Genomic DNA, 26,797 nt, shown 5'->3' on the forward strand with positions numbered 1-26,797 from the left:
GTGTGGTAAGGGAGACACTTATATGATGCGTTTCACCTTAGTTCTTAGGTAGAAACGCTGTTGCCAACCTCAGGTAGGATTCCAATCTTCATCATCATCATCAACTCATTACTGTCCCACTGCTGGGCACGGATCTCCTCTCAGAATGAGGATTAGGCCATAGTCCACCGCGCTGGACAAGTGCGTATTGGTAGACTTCACATATGCATCTTTCCTCACGATGTTTTCCACAAGTGGTAATTAACTTCTAATACGCACATAACTTTGAAAAATCAGAGGTGGGATTGGAACATCGGATTTGAACCCCGGACCCCTCGATCAAGAGGCCGAGTTTCTTAACCACTAGGCCACTGCTGACTTATTCCAATTCTATCTGGGATTACTTACAGATGTCCATATTATTATAACAGTGACCTCCACGTGTAGTAAACCTACTTCTATTTTACGTCTAAAATTCTAGAAATCTTTTTCAAATTTGAATAATTAACTCAGTGTTCAGAATTTTAATTATGAAACTAAGTAAGTAACCTTATCGTTAAATTTATAGCTTAACCAGAATAAATCCTCGTGGATTAATGTTGGAATAAGATTTATATTTCAAGCTGGTTTGAATTACTTATATTATTATAAAGGTAGAACCTAGTAAAAAGAAAGTAAAAAGGTAGTAAAAAGGTAAGTAAAAAGGTAGGAAGTAGAAAGGTAGCCTTTGTGGTTCGCCTCCGGTAACACCGCCACACCTATTCCTGTTATAACAGCGGTGTAGCGTTGCTGTGTTCTGGTTTGAAGTGTGGTAAGGGAGACATACTTATCCGAGGCGTTCCAGCTTAGTCCTCAGGGGTAGCGGCGCATCTGTGGCCGACCTCAGGGGTTGATTACACATGTCCATGGGCGGCAGTAGCCACTTACCATTAGGTGGACTGCATGCTCGTCTGCTACGCCAATATTATTATATTTTCGATCTTAAGCAGTGATAGACTAATGGTTAAGAAACTCCGCCTTGATCGAGGGGTCCGATGTTCAAATCCCACTCACGCACCTCTGATTTTTCAGTTATCTGCGTATTAGAAATAAATTATCACTTGTTTAAACAGTGAAGGATAACATCGTGAGGAAACTTGCATACCTGAGAAATTTTCAAATGTGAAGTCAACCAATACGCACTTGGCCAGCGCGGTGGACTACGGCCTAATCCGCATTCTGAGAGAAGACCCGTGCCCAGCAGTGACAATAATAGGTTGATTATGATGATATTTTCTATGTTCTATATTATATTTCGTGTTTTTCCTTGTGTGGATTATTATTATCCTACAAACGGTGTCAGCCCATTGCCCTAAGGATAGTGTATAATAAAAGGTATAACATTTCAACCCTTGTCAAAGATATCTTGGGGCTGCGAAAACCTTGAATAGTTTTTATCTTTGTGAAGGGCTTAGCCCTTTTGATAGTGGCAATGTGCCCTTTTAAGTGAGATTATGGCTTAGTGGTATGAAGTTCCGAGGTTTGAATATCGGGTAAGCAAATTTCTAGAAAATGTTTTTTCTTTTATAATATAGGAGTAGTAGACGAGCATGCGGTCCACCTGATGGTAAGTGGCTACTGCGGCCCACGTCTCTAATTATTACCAGATATTTTTAGATATTCCTCCCTGAATTCGGCCGCAGATGCGCCGCTACCTGAGAACTAAGCAGGAACGCCTCGGAAAACTATGTCTCTCTTATCACACTTCAAACCAAAACACAGCAGCGCTACACTACTGTTATAACAGAAATAGGTATGGCGGTGGTGCCGCCGAAGTCGAACCACAAAACAGCAGTGTAGCGCTGCTGTGTTCTGGTTTGAAGTGTGGTAAGGGAGACATACTTTTCCGAGGCGTTCCAAAGTCTTCAAGGGTAGCAACGTCTTTAGCCGACTTTAGATAGCACTCTAATATTATCTGGGATTGATTAAAGATGTCAACGTGATTACAGATGTGACGACCCGCGTGGCGGAGCGGTCACCATACCGGTCAAACGCGCAAAGGTTCCCGGGTTCGATTCCCGGCCAGACAGATACTCGTATATAAATGATGAATTTAGTTTTCTGTTTCTGCGTCTGGGTGTTCGTGTATTTGTCTGTGTGTGTCCATAGCACCCACGACTTTTCTTTGCATCGCAACATCTGTACCTTTACCAGGAGTTTTTACGTTTCGACAAATATGACTGTTTTGGTATTTGTTTACGTATTTGCCCATACAAATTCCAATCAGCGCCCCTTGCGGATTGTGTAAGAACTAGGAAATCGTATGGGCTAATATGTAAACAAATACCAAAACAGTAATATTTGTCGAAACGTAAAATCTCCTGGTAAGGGTACTGTTACTGAGAAACAATTTGATTTTCAGATATAATTAAGACCCTTATTATCCCTAACTTAAGGACATGCTACGTTTTGACCCTGTCGTTCATAATTTTAAAGTTCTAAATCAATTAAGGGTTGAAATAGGGTGCCTTCATGTAGCACGGTCTGTATAAAATAATTTGTTACGAGGGTAGCTTAGGGTTTTAGGACAGTAAAGTTATATATTTTTAAAGTTATTTTAATTGGAGTAGCAGACGAGCATACAGTCCACTTGATGGTAAGTCACTGTCGTATGGACATCTGCTGAAGGTGGTAGAACCCTTTGTGGTTCGACTCCGGCGGCACCACCGCTACACCTATTTCTGTTATAACAGCAGTGTAGCGCTGCTGTGTTCTAGTTTGAAGTGTGGTAAGGGAGACATACTTTTTCGAGGCGTTCCAGCTCAGGGGTACCGCATCTGTGGCCGACCTTAGGTAGGAATTCTAATCCTATCTGATTTCGATTACAGATGTCCATGGGCGGCAGTAGCTTACCATCAGGTGGACTGCACGCTCGTCTGCTACTCCTATATTATAAAAAATCTGTTCTAACTGAGATAGTACCACAGATTAATAAATAGTTGATAGTACCTCCCCGGTCAAACCATAATCACCACCTTCAAAATGCTAGTTAAAATAAAAGTTTTTTTACCACGCTTTTATTAGCTTGATCTATATGTATGTATGTATGTAACGGAATCTTTGAACCCTATTTTTACCTACTTACAACAGCCGATTCATATAAAATTTTGTATAGTTATGAAGAACCGATGACAACACACGATCTTAATAATTTTTACCCATTCTACTCATCAGGATCGTCAGGAATCAGGATTAACGATTTTCCTCGTGCGATTTTAGCGTGGTTTTTAGTTTTTAAACTATAATTATTTTTGTTTCAGGAACGTTAAAGCTAACAGTAAATAGAAGAAAATCAGGTAAGAATTTTTCACTTTCTTCTGGTACTAGCAATTGTGATGTAGATAATATGTAGTATGACGACGGAATGAATTTTATTTTGAAGTGAAAACTTCTTTAGCGGCTTTGTGCAACTTTTTGTAATGGGTAAAATGTTAAACTCGCGTCAGGATACATGGCCTGATCGAAAATTCGTAACGGCAAAGCAAACTGCAAACATAGATAAGTATAGATATCTCACCGCCTTGTAATTGAAGGAAGTCATTAAATGGCTGACAAGTGTCAGCTGTTTAATGGCTGTGATTTACGCGGAACAATGCCGACATGTGCAGTAAAGTGGTGCAAAATAAACCGCTATTTTTCGGCGTTTGACAGTTCAAATTTTCGCAATGTATTCACTTATATAGCTGCTATGATAACAATTTTAAAAATAAAACAAATATAAATTTGGTGATACGGAACCCTCTGTGAGAGTTCCACTCGCACTTGTCCGATCATAAATTTTTCAATTCAACTTGTTCAGTTTTTTTTAATAATATGCTGGAGCATTCTGGGCCAGTATGCCCCTATAACCTCGAATATACTCGAATATTTTTATTAAATACAACATACTCCCCTGAAGTTTAAAAGCCGATATGAATTATTAATTTAAAATATTTCACATTTTCACAAATTCACATTTTCACTCAAATATTCATATGCTGAATATTTGAATGAAATGTGAATAAAATATTTCGATGTCGCATTTGAGATTATGTTGCGTTTCGTCATTCAAAATTGAGATCTTTTAAAGTTAAAAATCGTTTCAAATCAGTACACCTGATGGTAAATGGGTACTGCCGCCCATTTACATCTGTAATCAACCCCAGATAAGATTAGTTTCCTATCTGAGGTCGGCCGTAGATGCGCCACTACCCCTGAGAACTAAGTTGGAATGCCTCGGATCACTATGTCTCCCTTACACACCCATCAAACCAGAACACGGTAGCGCTTAACACTGCTGTTATTAGGTAGAAATAGGTGTGGCGGTGGTGCCGCCGGAGTCGAACCATAAAAGGTTCTACCACCTTCAAATATACAATAATAATCTACTATTGTCCACGGATGCTCCTTTGACATTTTCTATTGTGATACCACTTAGTCCAGGAGGAATTGGCGCATGAGTACCGAAAACTATTCCACCTCAATTTTTTTATGCGATCCTCTTTAAATTGTCCTACTGGTGATATAAATGCATGTTGCCATGGGGCAACCCCGTGCCATATTGTTTAAACTGAAATTGTTTAAACAATTGCAAGGAATTGTTATTTTTCAACCGGACAATTTTTTTTATATTCTTTATTGAAATACGAATAAAAAAAGTCCTATGACTTTTCACGATAAAGTTAATATTTTTAGAGATATGAATTTTTAAAGGTTCGAAAAATCTCAAATTTGGGTACTTTTGACCCATGAAAAATATATTAAAAAAAAAAGAATATAAATAATATTTTTTTTTTTAATTCTTTATACAATAGTTAATAATATTCTTAATAGAGACTTTTAAAAATTTTATTGTTTATACCTGTTTTATAATTGTTAATTTCACGCGCTCACAAGTATGCGCCGCTTACCTTTAAGTATCGCCGTCTCTCTCTGACTCATGCGCTGCATCGGCCTCTCTATGTCCTGAATCATTATTTATCATTTATCTTAAAAACTATTAACTTTATCAAGATTGTTAAAGAGAGCAATGTTATTAATAATTAAATTGTCTACAATTTGTTTCTCATAAATTTTTTTCTGAAATCAATTTTACGAAAGTTATTTAAGCATGAATCGGAACATGTAAATAAAATTACTTTTTTATCAGTTTATATTATTTTTTTGTTATTATCATAGTTATTATCATAGAGAGAGACGGCGATACTTAAAGGTAAGCGGCGCATACTTGTGAGCGCGTGAAATTAACAATTATAAAACAGGTATAAACAATAAAATTTTTAAAAGTCTCTATTAAGAATATTATTAACTATTGTATAAAGAATTAAAAAAAAAATATTATTTATATTCTTTTTTTTTTAATATATTTTTCATGGGTCAAAAGTACCCAAATTTGAGATTTTTCGAACCTTTAAAAATTCATATCTCTAAAAATATTAACTTTATCGTGAAAAGTCATAGGACTTTTTTTATTCGTTGTAATGTCTAAGCAGGCTCTTAGGTATTGAAGAGGCGTCTTAATTGTTTGATGACTTTATTGTTACTATCTTAATACTGAGCTTAACCTAACTTATATAACTATGAGTCCTACACACACTACACCTCCGGGGGTTATTTTAAATAAAATTTTATCTATAAATATTTTATTTTTACCACAAATTTGGTAGGTGTAATGCACGTTAAGGCCTCTTTAAAAAAATAAAAAGAATATACATAAAAATCTTATGTATAATATTAATTAACGTTTACTAATAATTGAATATAAAAAAATACATGAAAAAAAGCCTTTCTTATGTTTCATATTTTATGTTTATAGATTAATTAAAAAATACTTATTCTAAACGCGTTACAATTGTCTTATCCGGTTTAAAGTCATATCCGTTCGGTTTTATTCAAGATAAAATTAAATTATTTAAGTTTAAGTCAAATTCAAGTTTAAGTGTACACTTGTCATATCCAGTAACATTTATATTCGGTATAAACATTTATATTAGGTATAAGAACATATCATTCATATATTCATATTCATATCACATAATCATATAAAGTAAATACCTACTTTATGCATTTGCTTGAATTAACCATGTGGCCTATAGTCAAATCGAAGCATCAGTCATATTTGTAGGTAGGTAAAATCCTTGTACTACATTACACATATTTTTATTTAATTAATTAGGCAAACATTTTACCTTTTATAATAATTTTTACTTAATATTTCTTATTATATTATTAATCCCTTCATATCTTTATTACATTATTGATCATTTCATATATTTCACTTCCTTTCTTATTCGGTACATAACTTCATTAAGTTTATGATAATCCTTCCATAATTCCATTTCTTTCACGAAGACGTCTCGCGTACATCATGATCAAGATAACGGTTTCTTTATAATAATTAAAACTCTCTCTATAACATTCAAATATCCTTTCGATCCATTTCTTTCACGTATACGGCTCGCGTAACTACATGATCAAGAAAATGTAAAAGGCATACTTCTCAATATATATTTTTTTCTCAATTCTCATTATAGTCCTAACACTCATCTTTCAGTTTCTTTCCATCTACTTCTTGCACGCAGATGACTGCAGATCATGCAGCGTGAAGATATTCTGCCTTAACCAACAATAAACATTAACTAACAATCGATATATTTCATCAGTATATTAGGTATCTTCTTAATTTTCGAGGGATCAATCTCGATCATTACCAAAAATACTAATTTACAGAAGAAATCCATAAAAAAAATCCATACAAACGATCCATTTGTAAACATTCATCCATTCCTTTGTTTCCAAACATAACATTTTGTTTTAGTCTCAAATCATATTTAATATCATCATAATTGTTGCGGACGGCGAATAGATTTAAGAATATTTGATAAATTGTAATTCCTATAATTGTTTTTTAGTACGTAAGATTGTTGATTTGTATAAGAATATTTAATGTGTATGAAAAATAATGTACAACTATGTTTAAAATAAGGTATTTAATGTAAATAAATAAAGAGAAATAAAAATAAAGTAAAGATAGAAAGAGAGGGACACGAGTGAGCGAGATGCATGATAGAAAGAGAGGGCTATAGGAAGTGAGCGAGACGGGAGTAAAAGCGACTGCTGCGTTAGCCCCCCGTCGGTTGTAACACTCACTTTGCCACTTAAGGTGGCTAGAAATAGGGTCCGGCACGCTCCGGAAAAAAGAAGAATATTGTGAATAAATGGTCAAGAAAAGAAAATACAGGAAGAAAAATTCAATTGGAGTTTTTATTGCAAACCCGTACTCAACATTGGTCCTTCGATCGGCGGATACAGAAAAAAGAAGCAACCAGCGCGTCTACAATGAACACACGAAGCAAGAAGACCCACTCCGAGTCCGGCATCGGCGAATCGGAGCACCCTCCGCCAGGTGGGCGGGGGCTGTTCCACCGTATATATGAAGAATCGCCGAGATCGCCATCGACCGCAGTCCTCACCGGGACGCCCGCCGGAACATCCGTCGGGAGGATCCCACCAGGAAGGGTCCTCGAGCGCTCACCTGTACGCAGCACCGCACACCCCGAGCACCCCACGTCGCAAGAGATACCGTCGCGCTCCAAGTCGCCTATATGCCGGCCCACGTCTCCGGCATATAGCGCGGCGCCCAGTATACGTTCGCATCGTTCGTCGGTCAGCGTCGCGGCACGAGTTAGGCTAGTCGAATACGAAGCGGAAAAGGAGCTAGCTGAATTAGAAGAGAGAAGAATACAACTTAAGAAGACGCTAGTAAAGAAGCGGCTAGAAGCGGAAATCTCTGCGATCGAAGCAGAAGAGGGGGGGGAAACTATCTGCGACCAAGAAAGAATACACGACTGGGTGAACAAGAGCCACGAACACGCCGGAACGCAAGTACACAGGGAACAGGAGGTCCTACCTCCCCCGTTAGAAGTACGGGGGGAGGAACGGCCTCGGCAGAGGGGAAGGGGCATCGAACAATTAGCAAACGCCTTAGAGAAGATGATGCACGTACGACCCCCGCCGCGGCAAACGTCGGAGCTCCCAGCATTCTCCGGGTCCGTCATGGAGTGGCTACCCTTCAAAGCAGCAGTAGAAGATTCGACGCGTCTCTACAAATTCAGCGCCACAGAAAATTTATTGCGGCTTCGAAACAGTCTCCGTGGGGAAGCGAGAGAGACAGTGCTCTCTCAACTGTACACGGCGACTCACCCGGACAGCATAATGAAGACGCTAGAAATGAAATACGGTCGACCTGAATATATCTTCGATAAAGCAATGGAAGAACTGAAGAGACTCCCCAAGGTCGGCAACTCCAGCAGCGAATTGAATGAATTGGCCATCAAGTTACAGAACGTCGTCTACACTATGAAGAGTGTGGACCACCGTGGTTATCTACGAAATCCATTACTGATAAGGGATGTAATGGAGAAGCTAAGCCCTCACCTGGTGAGCAAATGGGCGGAATACGCGGCGATCAACGAAGGGAAGATTGCATACAGCGACGAAATCACAATACTCTCGGAGTTCCTGATGGGTGAAGCAGACAGGGTACTACGCTACACGCACACGGCGAGGAACAGCGCTCCGGGGCTTCTCAGAGGGGAGAGGCCAGTAAGGAGGACAGCACCTCGGGAGAAGGTCTATTCTACGAGTGAATCGACGCGTGAAGAGCGAACACCTAGCTGTCTACGATGCCAGTCTACAAGCCATCACACTCCGAAGTGCCCTCAGCTGAAGGAACTCACCATCAACGACAGGTGGAATTGGGCGAAGGAACAGCGGTTATGCTTCAAATGCATGACACGAAGACACAGTAGAACCACATGCAGAGCGAAGCCGTGCGGAGTCGACGGGTGTAGCATGCAGCATCACGCCATCCTACACAAGACTGCAGAGCCCGCCAGGAGGGTGGAGACTTCTGAGTGCACAGATCAGGGTGCACCCGCAGCGGTCATGAGCGTCACATCAAAGGTGGCACCAAGAGCGGTGCTATTGAAGACATGTGAAGTAAAACTCAGCGGTCCACGGGGGGAGATAAGGACGCACGCCCTCCTGGACGAGGGGTCCACGGTAACCCTTATAGATGAAGAATTGGCAAGTCACCTCACCAGCGGCGGACCGAACCAACCTCTAAACATAAGAGGTATCAATGAACAAAGAAGAATCGACAGCAAGGCGGTCAAGATTCAAATCAAAGGTCTACACGAACATGAAGCATACTCCGTGACAGCCCGCACGGTGAAGGGACTTCAATTGCATCATCAGCGCGTACCTCAGAACCTGGAGCGGTATGCACACCTGCGAGTCGTAAGGGAGAAAATCAGCACGGGGGAAGCTCGACCTCGCATACTAATAGGCACCGACAATTGGCACTTAATAGTGTCCCGACAGCTGCGCGCCGGCAAGAAGAACGAACCTGCCGCATCAAGAACAAAGCTGGGATGGGTTCTACATGGGTCGGTACCTAGGAGGTTCGTCTATCAGGACCAGGCGGCTGTGCTTCACGTCTGCACGGGCGACATACAGTTACAGAAGCTCGTCGAGTCGCATTTCGACGTGGACTCGCTTGGCGTATCTACGAAAGAGAAGATTAACAAGTACGACAAGAGAGCCAGCGACATCTTCGAGGCGACCGCCAGACGGAAAGACGGACACTTCGAAGTGGGTCTACCTTGGAAAACTGACAACCCCACACTCCCCGACAGCTACGAGCAAGCATACAAGAGGTTACGCACATTGGAAAAGAAGATGGAAAATGAGCCCACATTCAAGAAGGAATACAGCGCTCAAGTGGCTAACCTGCTGAAAAAGGGTTACGCAGAAGCATGCGACGGCAACGATAAGAAGAAGTACACACCGTTCGTGGCGCATCGACTGGCGGAAATAGGCGAGCTGTCCCAGGTGGAAGATTGGCGATGGGTGCCCACGGCCGACAACGTGGCCGACGACGCCACGCGAATCGAGACGAAGAGGATCACTGGCGCAGACCGATGGTTCACCGGGCCGTCATTCCTGAGCTTACCAGAGGAGGAATGGCCCACCGAAGCTACAAGCAGTGACACTTCAGAAGAGGCGGCGTACACCATCACCACAGACGACATCACGGACCGCATGGGCTGCCTGCCGGACATAACGAGGTTCTCCGCCTACAGACGACTCATAAGGGCCACAGCGCTAGTTCAACTCTACGTACAGAAGCTAAGAACAAAGAACAGAAGCCTGCTGTTAGAAGTCTCCCACATACAAGACGCCGAGCTGCGGTGGATACGACAAGCACAACAGGACTCCTTCGGCGAAGATCTACGTAGACTGCGGGCTGGACAGCACTTACACCGGCATAGTAAACTAGCGAAGTTGGACCCCGTCATCGAAGAAGGAACACTGAAGGCCCGAGGCAGAATAGGAGCCTCTAAGACGTCGACGCACTCGAACCGACCTATAATATTGGATGGTGGTCACCCCTTCACACGCCTACTAGTGATGGACTACCATCGAAACGCCGGACACGCTAACAACGAGAGGGTCGTAAACGAGCTGCGACAAAAATACGTTATATTTCGACTACGACCGACAGTAAGAAAAATGGCTAAGGAATGTCAATTTTGCAAAATAAGGAAAGCAACGCCGCAAACACCGCCACGAGGGGACTTACCAGAAGAGAGGACAAGTCCAGGGCATCGACCGTTCAACTACTGCGGCGTGGATTACTTCGGCCCCCTAACAGTCACTATTGGGCGCCGACATGAGAAGAGATGGTGCGCACTGTTTACCTGCTTAACTACACGAGCAGTGCATTTGGAGTTGGTGTCATCGCTGTCGACCGACTCGGCAATTATGGCACTCCGAAGGATGGCCGCCAGAAGAGGATGGCCACAGGTGATCTTCTCAGACAACGCAACGAACTTCAGAGGTGCTGACGTCGAGCTAAGAAACGCGTACCGGGCATGGGGTCCGGAGCTACATAACTTCTGTCTACAGTATGGAACCAGCTGGCGTTTCATCCCACCGGGGGCTCCGCACATGGGCGGGGCATGGGAGCGGCTCGTGCGGTCAGTCAAGACCGCGCTGAGCACCACACTGAACGAGAAGTCACCCAAAGAAGAAGTCCTTCAAACGCTACTGGTGGAGGCCGAGTACTGTGTCAACGCTCGGCCACTCACGCACGTCTCCGTGGATCCCGCCGACTCAGAAGCACTAACCCCCAACCACTTCCTGATTGGGTCGTCGACCGGGCTGCCGCTGACGGGACCCTGCGAGGAAGCCGACCGCAGCGTGTGGAGAAAAGCACAGGCGCTGGCGGACCAGTTCTGGGGGCGGTGGGTCAAGGAGTACCTGCCGACGCTGATACCTCGAGGACAAGAGACAAGGGCATCACGACAACTACGGGTCGGCGACCTGGTCATCGTGGTCGACAACACGCTACCCCGCAACACATGGCCACGCGGCATCGTCGAGCGAGTGCACGAGGGACCCGACGGCATCGTTCGCTCAGCAGACGTGAGGACCAGGGGAGGAGTCTTCAGGAGGCCCGTGGTGAAGCTCGCCGTCCTCCAGATAGGGAGGGCTACGACGGAGCTGCGCCGGGGGGAGGATGTTGCGGACGGCGAATAGATTTAAGAATATTTGATAAATTGTAATTCCTATAATTGTTTTTTAGTACGTAAGATTGTTGATTTGTATAAGAATATTTAATGTGTATGAAAAATAATGTACAACTATGTTTAAAATAAGGTATTTAATGTAAATAAATAAAGAGAAATAAAAATAAAGTAAAGATAGAAAGAGAGGGACACGAGTGAGCGAGATGCATGATAGAAAGAGAGGGCTATAGGAAGTGAGCGAGACGGGAGTAAAAGCGACTGCTGCGTTAGCCCCCCGTCGGTTGTAACACTCACTTTGCCACTTAAGGTGGCTAGAAATAGGGTCCGGCACGCTCCGGAAAAAAGAAGAATATTGTGAATAAATGGTCAAGAAAAGAAAATACAGGAAGAAAAATTCAATTGGAGTTTTTATTGCAAACCCGTACTCAACAATAATCATCTTTACTATTTATCTAAGTACTCGTTACATACACAAAATAACAATCACTAACATATAACAGTCTATGAGTTTAAGCTAGAATCAAATATCTAAGAATGTAATGCAATTAGAAACGGCGTCGGTATTGCATCATTATTGCAATCCGAACCCAAGAACATTCCATTCCCGTAAAGGATGGGTAACATGAATCGTAACACGTTTTTGGTAGTCAGCGATATAGAACAAAGAACGAAAAGACTAGTATTGCTACCTGGTTTGCTCGTTATATTACAACATTACCTTAATTGCTAAAACAAAATTTACCAAATATGATTCAATAATAAAATAACACGCAATTTAACTTTAAACAAATGACATTAATACTATTACTGTAAGTATAATAATGATACAAAAATAACAATCAAATCAATTTACGTATACGAGTAACAGGAAATTAATTTACTTTATATTTAATTTAAATACTTGTACAGACTTAGAGAACTTATTACTTTAATTTAGTTTATACTATACGATTCATATTATACCTGTTGTATATGATGACGCAACCTTTAAGTTGTTTTTCGTGTCACGATGATTTTTGTGCCGTTTTCTTACGCCAAGAGTTCTCCGAAGGGCTGGTCCCCGTTCACAGTAAAATTTCTGGTCCGGTGTCCTTTGATGATGTAGATAGTCTTCTTTTGGTAATTACTTCACTCTTTTCTTCCATGACTGTTTTATGACGATTGATGGGCTCGACGACATTTTTCAGTTCCATAATATTTTTCCTCACGATGACGATGTGGGTGATCTTCTTCCATACTTTATTTTATTCAACTTCCTTATTTATACTGAATTTCTTCTTTCTTCATCTTCGTTTTTTTTTTGTGATCTTCAACGTTAATTTCCGGTGCAAATTTTACTCATCTTCTTGTTTTTTTTCTTCTTCTATAATAGATTACTTTTTCATCTTCGATCTTCATTTTAGTTTGTTTTTTAATTCTTCTTATTATTTATTCTTCATTTTGAACGCCTCCCGGTGCGCGTGCAACGTGGCAGCGCCACACGCGCACCGGACTGGCAGGGTCGCCATGTAATGTCTAAGCAGGCTCTTAGGTATTGAAGAGGCGTCTTAATTGTTTGATGACTTTATTGTTACTATCTTAATACTGAGCTTAACCTAACTTATATAACTATGAGTCCTACACACACTACATCGTATTTCAATAAAGAATATAAAAAAAAATTGTCCGGTTGAAAAATAACAATTCCTTGCAATTGTTTAAACAATTTCAGTTTAAACAATATGGCACGGGGTTGCCCCATGGCAACATGCATTTATTTCACCAGTAGGACAATTTAAAGAGGATCGCATAAAAAAATTGAGGTGGAATAGTTTTCGGTACTCATGCGCCAATTCCTCCTGGACTAACTGACATTATTCATTATTCATTTTTATCTTTATGTGACATTTTATTGTTAATGACATTTTATCTTATTAACGTTTTAATAATATTGCAAATTAGTACCTACAATTTAATAATTTGAACTCATAAAATGCGACTTAAAATTATATTTGTACGCCATTTATGGCAGAATGAGCGAAAATTCTTGACTGTAACACCATTGATGCACCTTATTCTACAAATAAAGACTTTTGTATTTGTATTTGTGTTTGTGTTTGTGTTTGTGTTTGTGTTTGTGTTTGTGTTTGTGTTTGTGTTTGTGTTTGTGTTTGTGTTTGTGTTTGTGTTTGTGTTTGTGTTTGTGTTTGTGTTTGTGTTTGTGTTTGTGTTTGTGTTTGTGTTTGTGTTTGTATTTGTATCTGTTATTAGGCAGAAATTTGTGTTAAGGTACCGCCGAAGTCGAAACACAGAGCGTTATACCTTCAAAATTATAGTATCGGTAAAGATTTAGTATCGAAAAAACAAAATTATAAATTTTGAAAAATCCAACTACTGCTTAAATGTAATTGAAAAGGATAAAATTATTTAAAAACCCCCGATTGAAAAAAATATGCGACGAGAGATGAATGACGTAAAAAGCATTCATATAAGTTGATAGATCTCTCAGAGTCACGCATTTATTTTTATTTTTTATTTCTATTTGTATGAACAACAGAGTATTCGTTTTCATAACACTTCGCTGCTAGTGAGTTATATAATGCGTCGGGATGCAGCAGCGAGGATACAGAAAGACCGAATTACTTATATAAACGTATTTAATCAAAACAGAATATTACATGTTTTGGATTAAATCTAACCTAAATTAAAACTAACTATCCTAAGTGACTTGCTGGGGCAATGTTAGCGCCCAGAGTGATTCCCACGTTCGGGACTATGAGGTGGCAACGTAGGTGCGTAGTCAGCGTTCCCACGGCACGGCGGCGGTGAGGAATCGGATTTCTTCCTGATAAATTTAGTTAAGGTGAATGCTTATTGTTGGTTAAGGCCAATATATAACAAGTGCTTATCTATTTGCTTCTCGAATATTTACCTTTTTTTTTGTTAACGACGGGAAAACCTTCAAAAGGTACCCGGTGCCGTGGGAGCGACACGGCGCTATGTGGGACTCTTACCGCACTGAAACCCCGCCAGTGCCCGTCCTCGGCGCTGCGTAGAGAACTCCGGGATCTCCAACGGAACGCAACCGGAGTCCTCTTAGCGTGGTGTCCCGTCGGGCTCCGCCCAGGTGAGCTTGACGCTCGCCATACCGTCTAGTGTGCACGACGGTATGCGACCACACATACCGCCATCCACCCCGGGGTCGCTGGCCGGGCTGTTCGAGCTCCCACTCTTGCCGTCCGCAACTCCGGAAGCCCCCTTTTAGTCACCTCTTACGACTTAGGATACCGTAGCCCTATTCTGGTCCCGGACCATCCCGGATGTGGTAGTAACACAGGTATTCAACTAAAACTTAATAAGAAACGCAGGAAAATCCGGCAAAGTGCCATGGTGCTGGTATACGGTATGTGAGCAAGGGGGAAGCACTTTCGTCACAGTTCATTTCCTTTTAAATGTCAGTACATCAAACATTTATACGTGGATACGTCTCGAAATGTCAACGTAGTGTGTTCATAAAAATAACACCCCTACTTATAATAGCGTAGCACTTCTGTGTTGGAAGGGTGAGGATATCCTATTTTTTTTAAATCTTTATAACGAAGTAACAACGTCCGTATTATTTTAAAAGGCGTGACGTCAGCACCGCTGGCGTCACAATTATTGTTATGTTGCTGATGACTCACGTTCAAACCTTCGAAAGAAAACCACACGAGAATTGTTGAGCTTCGTATATTCTTCAGGCAGCGTAACGACGTCCTAAGGAGGTCCGCACAGTACCACAGCTCGAGCAGTAATGCCCCGATGTCATTTTTTTTTTTTTTTGATTTGTGTAGTTTACTGTTGGTCCTAGCGACCTGTACAGCTTCACCGGGTTTTGGGAGGCGAGCCTTAGGCTCAGCCGGGACAAGAAGACTATGAGCTAGAAGGGAGGGATAGCTTTGGTCACCGTTGCCGGTTCCCTAAGCCGTCCACCTTCGCTGGAGGGAGAGAAGGTTGCGGACCCAGCTACTGCCGGTGTCCTGACCATCCACCTCTTGTCATATAGGGGCCCCGATGTCGCCGGTGCGGCCCTTTTTATAGGGACCGGCGCACGTGCACTTGTTTTCATATTTTAAGATGCAGGTGTTTTACATTGTTGTAATATTAATTTATCTTCAAAACAGACACAAAATAATTAACTATTGATTAATGAATTAGTTGTAGAATAATTAAATAATAATTTCATTTTATAATAGGAGAACTGCCATATTTGCTCCGACATATACATATAAATAAAATTGTAGTGCCTGTTTTTAATATTGAAATAACCGCTTTTTACTACATGCATATTAATATAGTATGTATATTTATTTATTTATTTTATTTATTTTTTAAAGGTTGCCAACATTCATTACACCTTTACATTTTAAATTAAACAATACACAAAAGTACAAGGTAAGTGCTAGAATAATTATAGGAAACGACAGCATGAAAACAAGACATCAGTTTACACAAAAATAAAGTTAAATTAAATTATATTAACATTAAATTAAATGACAAATATAGATTGTATACATACTCAAAATAACATTTTTTATTTTTTTTGTCTGTCTGTCTGTTTGTTCTGGCTTATCTCTGAAATGGCTGAACCGATTTTGACAGGACTTTTATTGGCAGGTAGCTGATGTAATAAGGAGTAACTTAGGATAATTATATTTTAAGAGTAACTAAATACGCATTTAAAAGAAATAACGCGGCTGAAACCGCGGGGCACAGCTAGTATATAATTAGGAGAAACCATAGAAAAAATTCTAAGTCTATGGGAGAAACCGACGAGCCAACAGTCCACCTGATGGTAAGTGGCTACTTCCATATGGACTGTAGTCAACCCCAGATAGAATTAGATATTCCTAAATGAGGTCGACCATAAATGCGCTGCTACTTGAGGACCAAGCTGGAACTCCCTCGGAAAAGTATGTCTCTTACCACACTCTTCAAACCAGAACACAGCAGCGCTAGACACTACTGTTAATTGGCAGAAATAGGTGTGGCGGTGGTGCCGCCGGAGTTGAATCATAAAGGGTTCTACCTTTAAAAATCAAGTTTCTATCTATTACGATTCAAGAGATATAACCCTGTGACCGACGGACAGACAGCGAAGGCTTAGTAATAGGGTTCCGGTCTTACCCTTTGGTTACGGAACCCTAAAATATCACAAAATAACGACATAACAAAGTTAATAACAACAACACTTAGAGAAAAAATGGATTATAGTAACAAACATCAAAAGTTTTCATCGACCAACATAGATTAGTAAAGATACTTCGCCGCCTTGAAATTGAATGAAGCCACAAACGGCTTATTTTAGTAAGTTCTTTTTTTGAATCCTTGACAAATAAAAACATTTTTAGAGAAAATGTACGAATAAATAACTAATTTACTTAATAATTACGTAATTTACGTAATAAATAAATAATTATTTCAAATATTTTAGGAATATTTTAGCACGGAGACGTGGCAAAACTTTTTTACGCAACTATTCCAATTCTCAAAACTGGGTACATTTTCTTGTTAGGAGTGAGTAATCTTTACTAATCTATGTCAACCAATCGCAATTTGAATAATATCAGGCGTAATAACTGTTAATTATTAAACTAATAACCGGTTAGTTGGTAATGTAGTTTGTTCACGAGTTGCATGGATTGATTATAGATAGCATGCATGCGACTGCATATGCTATGAGTTTCATTATGTTTAGATTTAGTATGTGGATACCTTTTGAGGTTCGACTCTGGTCGCAACCGACACATATTTCTGTTATAACAGCAGTGTAGCGCTGCTGTGTTCTGGTTTGCAGTGTGGTAAGGGAGACATACTTTTTCATGGCGTCCCAGCTTAGTTCTCAGGAGTAGCGGCGCATCTGTGGCCGATCTCAGGTAGGAATATCTAATCCTACCTGGGGTTTGATTACAGATGTCCATGGGCGGCAGTAGCCACTTACCATCAGGTGGACTGCTTGCTCATCTGCTACACATATACTATATAAAAAAAACACTACATATGCTAAGAATTTGCGTATGTTTGCCGTAATAGTAAAGTTGATTACTTTTTGGTCAACTTACATCTAACTATGAAATATATGTATTTATAGCAAGAAAATGAATAGATAATTATAATAAACTAGCTGACTCGGCAAACATTGTGCTGCCATATAAATAAAAAAAATTTAAGGGTGTACAACCCTTATCATTTACGGGTTTGAAAAATAGGTAGTACATTTGAAACTGCGATGGTAGCGAAGTCTGTCGAATCCAATGTGAAACATTCCAAAATCAACAACTACTTACGAATTAACAATTAATTAAAAAAACCTTTTCCCACGGACTAAATTGTGAATCTAAACCATTCTCAAGTCCCCTTGAACACACACAACCAATTTCATCAAAATCAGTCCAGCCGTTTAGGAGGAGTTCAGTGACATACACACGCACATAAGAAATATATATATACAAAGATTTGTTAGTATGGGACCAATTATGTGCAAATATTGCTTAAACGTTGTGGTGAAAAAAAACGTATTTTTTGTGAACATTACACTTTTATTGGTTGTTTCGCCTTTTTGCAGTAATTTATAATTCTTAGAATAAGGTTAACAAAGGTCTTATAGCTACAATTTTTTTTTTATAATATAAGAGTAGCAGACGAGCATGCAGTCCACCTGATGGTAAGTGACTACTGCCGCTCATGGACATCTGTAATCAACCCCAGATAGGATTAGATATTCCTACCTGAGGTCGGCCACAGATGCGCCGCTACCCCTGAGGACTAAGCTGGAACGCCTCGGAAAAGTCTGTCTCCCTTACCACACCCTTCAAACCGGAACACAGCAGCGCCTAACACTGCTGTTATTAGGTAGAAATAGGTGGTGGTAGGGAAAATCTTCTCTCATTCTGCCGGTTCGGCGTGCAAATTTTGTACAATTAGTATTTAAAAACAATTTACCTACTAACATAACTTAAATTCTACTTATATCAATGCCAATAATTAAATGCCAATAATTGATTGGGGCAAAAGAAACTCCGTATGTGCGAAATTTAAAATCTTTTTTGTACTTGTTTTATACAATGTTATGAGATGAATTGCTTAATAGTTTGTTTGTACGGGATGATGTGTTCGCCCAGCGAAAAAATCCCACTTTAAATTAAAAATAAATAAATATAATAATTGATTGCAATATAATTTGAATATTATACAAAGTTATTGATGTCAGGAAGCATTAGTGCAACTAATATAGTCACTTGCAGTACATTCGTCAATAGAGCAAGCCAACTTTGTAATAAAAGTTCAGCTTCATTCACATATCTCTTTCTCATGCTTTGTTGGTCTTAAGCGTGGCAAAAAATCGAAGTCTATCGAACCCTCTGTGGTTAAACTCCGCAGTACCGCTGCACCTATTTCTGTTATAACAGCAGTGTAGCGCTGCTGTGTTCTGGTTTGAAGTGTGGTAAGAGAGACATACTTTTCCGAGGCGTTCCAGCTTAGTCGTCAGGAGTAGCGGCGCATCTGTGGCCGATCTCAGGTCGGAAATTGATCTTATCTGGGGTTGATTATAAATGTCCATGGGCGGCAGTATCCACTTGTGGACTACTCCTATATTACGAAAAGTGTGGTAAGGGTAGCACTAATGCGTTTTCCAACCTACGCCGGTAATTAATTAATAATCTATCCTTTGTTATGCCTACCAAAGATCAATATTTAATAATTGCGTACTACAAATTGTCGTATTCTAATCTTTGGTAGATAAAACAAAAGATAGATTGATTTTGATAACACAGCGCTATTGATCGACAGATGTTTCATTACTAGACACGAAACTCGTTATTTTCTAAAACAGCGACTTTTATTTTTTTTATTTTTTATAATATAAGAGTAGCAGACGAGCATGCAGTCCACCTGATGGTAAGTGGCTACTGCCGCCCATGGACATCTGTAATCAACCCCAGATAGGATTAGATATTCCTACCTGAGGTCGGCCACAGATGCGCCGCTACCCCTGAGGACTAAGCTGGAATGCCTCAGAAAAGTCTTTCTCCCTTACCACACCCTTCAAACCGGAACACAGCAGCACCTAACACTGCAGTTATTAGGTAGAAATAGGTGTGGCGGTGGTGCCGCCGGAGTCGAACCACAAAGAGTTCTACCACCTTCTTCTTTAATATCTATAAAGTTCTTTGTGTATGTATTTTTCTGTATAATTTTAAGCATTTAGTCCACCAGATAATAAGTAACTACTACCGCCCATGGTCATCTGTAATCAACCCCAGATAGGATCAGGTTCTACCTGAGGTCGGCCACAGATGCCTCGGAAAGCTTCTCTTGTCACATACTTCAAATCAGAACACAGCAGCGTCTAACACTGCTGTTTTATCAATTAATGTGGCGGTGGTGCCGGAGTCGAACCACAGAGGGTATAGTCCGCGTAAAACTACTAGTCCGCTCTGAATATAGAAATGAATCGCGTCGCCATAGCAAATTGTTAACTACATCTGCTCGCAACAACTTCAGAGCGGACTAGCAGCTTAGCGCGGACTATACCACCATCATCTTTATATATATATTTCTTATGTGCGTGTGTATGTCACTGAACTACTCCTAAACGACTGGACTGATTTTGATGAAATTTGTTGTGTGTGTTCAAGGGGACTAGAGAATGGTTTAGATTCACAATTTAGTTCGTGGGAAAAGGTTTTTTTTAATTAATTTTTAATTCGTAAGTAGTTGTTGATTTTGGAATGTTTCACATTGGATTCGACAGACTTCGCTACCATCGCAGTTTCAAATATTCTATCTATTTTTCAAACCCGTAAGTTATAAGGGTTGTTCACCCTTAACATTTTTTTATTTATATGGCAACACAACGTTTGCCGGGTCAGCTAGTTATTACATATAATACGAAGTTAATAAATATTATAGTAGAAAACGTCGATTTCCCAATAGCTTGCATGATTTAGCATCGCGTGTCGCATTATTAATAGATAATCGTTATCGGACGCCATTTTGTGTTTTTAAGCTTTTATCGCACAAAACAAACTGGAATAAAACACTAAATGACACGTCGGCGAGCGATTTTTCAATCGTAACATGAAAGTATTAGCACGCTAAGTAATTTTTTGTGTTACTACATTTAGGACAATGAATTTCTAGGTATAACACTGTTTGGTTCGATTCCGGCGGTATCGCCACATCTATTTCTGCCTAATAACAGCAGTGTTAGGCGCTGCTGTGTTTTGGTTTGAAGGGTGTGGTAAGGGACATACTTTTCCGAGGCGTTCCAGCTTAGTCCTCAGGGGTAGCGGCGCATCTTCGGCTGACCTAAGGTAGAATTATTATCTCATCTGTTGTGGTTCATTACAGTCCATCTGTAATGAACCACAGCCGATAAGAGATTTATTCCTACCTGAAGTCGACTACAGATGAACCGCTATCCCTGAGGACTAAACTAAAATACCTCAAATAAGTATGTCTCTCGTACCACACTTCAAACCAGAACACAGCAGCGCTACACTGCTGTTATAACAGAAGTAGGTGTGGCGGTGGTGTCTCCGCACCACAGAGGTTACTTACACTTTACCCCCCTTGTACTATAACTTCTCCAGAAACTATCACAAATGGAAAGTTATTATAACATCAATGTATTTGAATGCAAAACTTAACTTCGATGATAGTTAAGATCGCTTTTCATTTAAGTACAAGAGATGGCGCTACTTAGCATCTCAATTTACTTTATAACTTTATTATACGGTAGATGGCGTTACATGTTTATTACGGAAATGTATTTTAGGGTTCCGTACCTTAAGGGTAAAAACGGAACCCTTTTATTAAGTCTGTTTTGTTAATTCTGTCACAGGGCTCTATCTCTTCAACCGTAAGGGAAAGACAATTTTAATTTTTACAGAGTACCAGCTGACCCGGCAAACCTTGTGTAGCCATATAAATTAAAAAAATGTTAAGGGTGAAGTACCCTTATCACTTAGGGGTATGAAAAATAGATAGTAGCCGATTCTCAGACCTACTGAATATGCATATCATTTGGTGAAAATCGGTAAAGCCGTTTCGGAGGAGTACGGTAACTAACATTGTGACACGAGAATGTTATATATAAGATGTATAACAGTGGTTGCTATAACAAAAAAAAAATGAAAATAAATATGGATCGTTATACAAGAAACCGCTACTTTTGGCGTTTTTCGCTTTATCTTTTAAACTGTAATAGCTGAAGTTTGAATTTTTACAATGTATTTACTTTTATGGATGCTATGATAACAAAATATAAAAAAAAAATTTGGTAGTACGGAACCCTCCATGGCCGGTTCGACGCGCGCTTGGCCAATTATTAAAATATTTTTTCTTTAAACATGATTTCTTGAGCAACAACAGTACATGACCCGATATTCATTTTTTAACTTTTTTATAATATAGGAGTAGCAGACGAGCATGCAGTCCACCTGATGGTAAGAAGCTACTACCGCCCATGGTCTGTAATCAACCCAAGATACGATTAGATTGTCTGAGGTCAGCCACAGATGCACCACTATCTCTGAGGACTAAGCTGGAATGCCTTAAAAGAGTATACTCCTTACCACACTGCAAACTAGAACACAGCAGCGCTACACTGCTGTTATAACAGAAATAGGTGTGGCGGTGCCGCCGGAGTCGAACCACAAAGACTTTTACTTTTGCAAACCATTTAAAACGACTGACAGCTGTGATAGCCTAGTGGTTAAGAAACTCGGCCTCTCGATCGAGGGGTCCGAGGTTCAAATCCCAGGCACCCACCTCTGATTTTTCAAAGTTATGTGCGTATTAGAAATTAATTATCACTTACTAAACGGTGAAGGAAAACATCGTGAGGAAACCTGCATACCAGAGAGATTTGTAAAAAAAAAATCTCAAAGGTATGTGAAGTCTACCAATACGCACTTGGTCAGCGCGGTGGACTATGGCCTAATCCTTCTCATTATGAGCGGAGACCCGTGCCCAGCAGTGGGACAGTAATAGGTTGATGAGGCAAACATAATTTTAGCGATGGTGACTCCGGATTCGACCTACACAGGGTTCTAGCACTCAAAATACATTTTTTCATTACTTATCAGAGCGGGGTTTTATTTTCTACTAAACAACAAGATATTAAAAACAAATATGGCAGTTATAGAAGTCTAACTTCGCGTGTCAAACACTAATTAATCAAATAGAATCAGTTTCGCACGATAGTATCTATGAAACAATTAATATTAATTTGTTAGTCATATTTTGTTAGCCTAGAGCTACTTGGGTTATTACCCATTAGATTCTATAAACTCGGGTAATTGCCCTTTGTTGGGTAATATCGCAGAATATGTTTGATCTGGCTCGAAGGACTAAGTGTGGTTAGGGGGTAATCTAAATATATATAACTCAAAGGTGACTGACTGACGTAGTGATCTATTAACGCACTGTCCAAACCACTGGCCGGATCGGGCTGAAATTTGGCATGCAGGTAGATGTTATGACGTAGGCATCCGCTAAGAAATTCGCTAAGGATTTTGATCAATTCTACCCCCAAGAGGATAAAATAGGGGATGAAAGTTTGTTTAAATCTTCTATAATATTACTTATTACTTCGTAACGCAAGCGAAGCAGCGGGCAAAAGCTCGTGTATCATTTATATCATCATATGTAACATAATTTCTTTATTTTTTCATTTAGTAACATGCATACGCACACTCACATACATATACAAACACACACACATATTTGACAACTGTATCTATAACGTAAAAGTAAATCCATTTTTGGCTATTACTTTAATATTAAATCATAAATAAATGAAGATGTGGATTTACAGCCGGTCTCAATAATCTACTAACAGTTAAACTCGGTTAGCTACCAGAGTTTTGCCAGATTTCTGTGACATTCAAACTATCTGTTACTGTCGTCTCAATAAAAAAATCGCAACACCAACTATAGTTAAAGTCAGATAGATTCCTTATCTTCGGTAAGCAACGGTTAACTTTTAGTTAAAGGTTAGGTTATTGAGACCGGCCGTTAGTAAATAAATAAACTTGGTACCACAATCATAACTGAAGAGTAAATAAATCAAAATTACATACAATAAGGCCCGTGCCAGACATAAACAAATATTTGAACATATACTTTGCTCACACATTTGAACACTTATTTGTTTAATTTTTTAACCTGTCACTCATGTCATGGTTCTAGCAACTGGACTTTGCGCATGTGAAGCTCCGCACATATTTGAAGTTTGAACGCTTTGGTGTGCGCTCGAACCGACACCAAATCGCAAAGTGCAAATATTTAAAGTTTTAATACCTTTTGAAGGTGGTAGAACTCTTTGTGGTTCGAATCCGGCGGCACCACCGCCACACCTATTTCTGTCTAATAACAGCAGTGTTAAGCACTGCTGTGTTCCGTTTTGAAGGGTGTGGTAATGGAGACAGACTTTTCCGAGGCGTTCCAGCTTAGTCCTCAGGGGTAGCGGCGCATCTGTGGCCGACCTCAGGTAGGAATATCTAATCCTATCTGGGGTTGATTACAGATGTCCATGGGCGGCAGGAGCCACTTACCATCAGGTGGACTGCATGCTCGTCTGCTACTCCTATATTATTAAAAAAAAAGCTTTAAACAAATACTCAAATACCGGTGCTTCACTGTTCAAACATGTGTTCATAATAAAATGTTTGTGCTGTGTCTGGCATGGGCTTAAGAAAAACATGATTAATCTCGTATATATTTCACTCAAGCCTCACTTATTCGAGTATTATTTAATGACCTGAATTATTTATGGGTAATTTAAATATATCATGGAATGGAATTAAATGTTTATTTTGTACAGGTTTCCAAATTGTCCATTATTTTTTTTCCGACTGCGAAGTTAATGTTTTTCGAGCGTACGTATATGCACAACTTACATTTACCTATCTTATATATAAAATTCTCGTGTCACAATGTTAGTTATCGTACTCCTCCGATACGGCTTTACGATTTTCACCAAATTTTATATGCGTATTCAGTAGGTCTGAGAATCGGCTACTATCTACTTTTTCATACCTCTAAGACTCGTAAGTGATAAGGGTTGTTCACCCTTAACATTTTTTTTATTTGGCAACACAACGTTTGCCTTGGCAGCTAGTAGTTTATAATAATCTTTGTGGTTCGACTCCGGGGCACCACCGTCACACCTATTTCTGTTATAACAGCCGTGTTAAGCGCTGCTGTGTTCTTTGAAGTGTAGTAAGGGAGACATACCCGAGGCGTTCCAGCTTAATCCTTCTAGGGAAGCGGCGTTTGTGGCCGACCTCAGGTAGATATATCTAATCCTATCTGGAGTTGATTACAGATGTCCATACGGCAGTCACTTACCATGGTGGGCTGCTCGTGTACTACTCCTATATTATAAAAAATCTCATTTTGCATTTTTATAACCCAATTCCCATTCATGTCTGCAACAAAGCCACTTTATCTACTTTTAAGTATTCAGAAACAAAGTTTTAATACGCGAATGCTATTCATTCTTAATTACAGCTATTAAATAGCTCATAAGTTTTGTTCATAATCTTTTTATTGTCAAGCGTTCTAGTAATTTAACCCCTTAGAGGATTTTTAAGAATCCTTTTATTCGACTTGCCTCTTTGCTGTGATAGTGGTTAAGAAACTCGGCCCCTTGATCGAGGGGTCCGAGATTCAAATTCCAGGCACCTCTGATTTATCAAAGTTATGTGCGTATTAGAAATTAATTATCACTTGCTTAAACGGTGAAGGATAACATCGTGAGGAAACCTGCATACCTGAGAATTCTTAAAAAAGTTTTCAAAGGTATGTGAAGTTTACCAATTCGTACTTGGCCAGCACAGTGGACTATAGCGTTTTTTTTTTCGAGGGGGGAAACCTTCAAAAGGTACCCGACGCCATGGGAGTGACGTCGGGTTATGTGGGACTTTTACCGCACTAAAACCCCCCCGGTGGTCGTCCTCAGCGTTTGAAGGAGAACTCCGGGACCTCCGACGGAATATAACCGAAGTCCTCCAAACGCGATGCCCGGATCGAGCTCTGCCCTGGGGAAGCGTTCGCTCCTCCCACAAAATCTGGTGATTACGACGGTATGCGACCACACATACCGCCGTCCTTCCCGGGGTAGCATACTGGACGGTCCGAGCTCCCACTCTTGCCGCCCGCAACCCCGTAAGCCCCCTTTTAGTCGCCTCTTACGACAGGCAGGGGATACCGTAGCCCTATTCTAGTCCCGGAACTACAGAGACAAGTGGACTATGGCCTAGTCCGCATTCTGAGACCCGTGCCGAGCAGTGGGACAGTAATGGGTTGATGATGTTGATGTCTCTTTGGCACGAGCTGCTCAAACGGCTTGATGGTTTAACATATGAGGTGTCGTTAGATTCGTGTAATTGTGGGAGTGATGTAGGCTATACCTTTAAGTTTCAGGTTTTTTGTTTATATTTGTATAATACCTTATTTTCTTATCAATTTTTCGATCTTCGGTAGAAAAAGAGGCACACATTGATATATTAGTAACGGGTCTTCGGAGAAATAGTCTGATTTGGATCTTCGATACTAAAAACATTCCACAGATTCAATATTAATAACGGGTGTAATTCTATCTTTATATTTTGATATAATACTGAAAAACAGCGTCACAAAATTTAGTTTATTATATATGCTAAAATTATGATAACTTTTGACATAGCGTCAAAGTTTCTCAAACTATGTCATGTACGGACTGTGTTTAAAACTAGCTTATGAACGCGATTTTGTCTGAATATTTGTTAGCTGTAGGACCCGGTAGGTGGCGCTGTTGTTGAGAACCAGATGATCATTTTTTATAATGTAGAAGTAGCAGACAAGCATGCAGTTCACCTGATGGTAAGTTATGTCGCCCATAGATATCTGTAATCAATACTAGATAAGATTCGATTCCTGTTTTTTTTTTTTTTTTTTTTTTTTCTTAACGAGGGGGAAGCCTTCAAAAGGTACCCGACGACGTGAGAGCGACGCCGGGTTATGTGGGATTCTTACCTCACTAAAACCCCCCTGGTGGCCGTCCTCAACGCTTGTTGGAGAACTCCGGGATCTCCGACGGAACGCAACCGGAGTCCTCCAAGCGCGATGCCCCGATCGGGCTCTGCCCTGGGGGAGCAGTTTTCGCTCCTCCCGCACCATTTGGTGTACACGACGCT

At 40.2% G+C, this 26,797-nt stretch overlaps 1 protein-coding gene across 3 annotated transcripts in view; it reads left to right on the forward strand.

The window, feature by feature from the left end:
- Window positions 1-26,797, forward strand: part of LOC140755657 (igLON family member 5) — a 118,940-nt gene that overhangs the window by 5,505 nt on the left and 86,638 nt on the right. For all 3 annotated transcript variants that reach the window (XM_073090958.1, XM_073090960.1, XM_073090959.1), the window contains exon 2: window positions 3,279-3,314. The gene's annotated coding sequence lies outside the window, so the exon portion shown is untranslated. The remainder of the gene's footprint in view (window positions 1-3,278; window positions 3,315-26,797) is intronic.

The sequence above is a fragment of the Epargyreus clarus genome, unplaced genomic scaffold, assembly GCF_041222505.1.
Source record: "Epargyreus clarus isolate Ecla_fem2 unplaced genomic scaffold, WU_Ecla_fem_2.2 ptg000033l, whole genome shotgun sequence".
NCBI classification, from domain to species: Eukaryota; Metazoa; Arthropoda; class Insecta; order Lepidoptera; family Hesperiidae; genus Epargyreus; species Epargyreus clarus.